Genomic DNA, 2500 nt, shown 5'->3' with positions numbered 1-2500 from the left:
TATCCTAACCATATAACTGAGAAAGCAATTCAACAAAAGCAAAAAGTAATTTTCTACTGACCCCCTCAAGACAGACCAACGAGACACCCAACAATAAATAAAAATTCCACACCTGGACAGGATTAAGACGTGACCTAGACTCTCAGAAAATCTAAACCCTTTTTGCATTTACTACCCAAATACCTTAACCAAATCCCTGATTAACGTCCAACAAATGACACCCCCCAAGGACACAGGCGTTTTAGAAATCCCATGCCTGGACTGTGACCAATCTTACATCGGTTTTACAGGAAAATCACTTAAGAGTCAGGAAAATCAAATTAAGAGTGAGTTGGGTATGGAAAACAGAACTCAGCTATTTTCAACTACATAAATAAACATAACCACAGAATAAACTAGAATTTGCCACGTATAATTTATAGCAACAACTGTCGGTACAAGAGTCAGATGATAGAATCGGCCTTGATCAACCAGAGACAGGTAATGAACATCTAACAGGTGCATAGGAATCAGATGTCATGATAAAGTTTTTCCTTCAAGCAATGCTAAGTGGGTTAAAGAAGGATTATCAGTGTGAGTGACCTAAATTAGCTTAACTGTGGATGATCTCTTTGTATAAAATACTGCCTTTCCTGATAACTTTTCTCTTTTCATCTACCTGGAGAGAGAGACAGCAGTCTCTGAAATATAGTAGTTTTTCTCTCTATATTTCGGCGTTTTCATTGGGCTCCTTTTACTTTTGTGTGTGTGTAATGTATATATATATATATATATATATATATATATATATATATATATATATATATATATATATATATATATATATATATATATATATACACACATACATACTACATATATAGATATATATATATATATATATATATATATATATATCTATATATATATATATATATATGGGTTTTTAATGGTTTCAAAACCGCTAAAATATGGCGAGCTAAGAATGTTCTTAGAAAATTTCTTCTCTGTGTTACTATCATTATAAAACTTTTTTGCGCTTTGTTTTAGCAAATATCTAACATGTGAAGGATAACATAAATCTATCCCTATTTTCTTATGATTAAATTTCTCAATCCAAATATTGGGGATTGACAATGCGCATTTCTCATAAAAACATGGATGAAAAAAAATGTATATTTTGATATTAAGATGGTGGCTTGAATAAAAAAAAGACATAAGTTTGGCTGGTTTCCTATGAATACTGAATTTACATTGAAATGGTTCTCTATGTATTAAGACATCTAGATAAGGGAAGTAATTGTCTTTCTTAAATTCTAAAGTAAACTTGATTGATGGTACCTGGTTATTCAAATTAGAGAGTAAATAATTTACATTAATACCAGCAGGCCAAACAGCTAAAATATCGTCAACATATCTATACCATTTTAAAGGATATAAATGATATGAATTAAATAGCGGTTTTCAAAGAGTTCCATACACAAGTTGGATAGGAGTGGTGATAAAGGGTTACCCATTACCAAACCAAATATTTGTTGATAAAATCCACCATTGAATATAAACTTACAATCACAAATGCACAACCTAGTGAGTGAAATAATATGACATACAGGAAAGGGTAATTCACGATACATTAGTTCATTACTAAGACTCTCTAAGGTAAAATCTAAGGAGACTTTAGTAGAAAGAGAACAAACATCAAAACTAACAAAATCTATCAGTGGGGCATAAAGTGATTTTGTCTCATCAAATTAATTAAATCTAGAGAATTAATTATATGTGAGAATCAGAGATAGTTCCAAGTAACTGGGGTACAAGAAATTAGCTAGCCTTATTTTAGTGCTTTTAAAACCATAAAATCATTGTTCAAATCTTATGTCAACCTTATTTTTTCCTATAATCACACTAAAAGGAATGCTTATAAAAAATGGCCCTGAGAAGAGCAATAACATAATATACAAACTCCCCATGTTTGGAGTACCCTCTTTTTTATATCGGCTAATCTAGCAAGGATTTAGAAGTAAAAATTAAACAGCATCAGCATTTTGTCATAAATGGGCAAAATACAATGCAATATTCGTTCATTTAAGTGAAAACTCTCACAGGATAAACTGGAACTGTAGTTCAGTGACTGCTAGATAGTAAGATTTCTTTTAACGAAATCTTTTAGAATCCGCCATTATACAACTTACTTCAAATTGTAATTCTAGCCTTAGTTCTGGCTTGAATTATCTGGATCCTTGTAATAGTAATATGACTTACAAATTAAGTTACCTCATTGATATTTTCTGTGTATCTGTATGTTTAATATATTTTTTGTATAAATATTCACTTTACGAAAAAGAAGATTTATTGAATTGTACTTTTATGACATTTTTTTGGTGGTATGTTACCTGTCTGCATTATCTTTTAATTGTCTTATCCCTGCTTCCGAGCAGTTGTCCTTAATCCTTTGTGAACCTCTTAATTAAATTGTACCACTGTTTTGGGTAGGTCTACTAATTCATCAGTGTTGGATTCC

This window comes from Macrobrachium nipponense, chromosome 1 (genome assembly GCF_015104395.2).
Source record: "Macrobrachium nipponense isolate FS-2020 chromosome 1, ASM1510439v2, whole genome shotgun sequence".
Lineage (NCBI taxonomy): Eukaryota > Metazoa > Arthropoda > Malacostraca > Decapoda > Palaemonidae > Macrobrachium > Macrobrachium nipponense.
Note: the sequence above shows the minus strand (reverse complement) of the source record.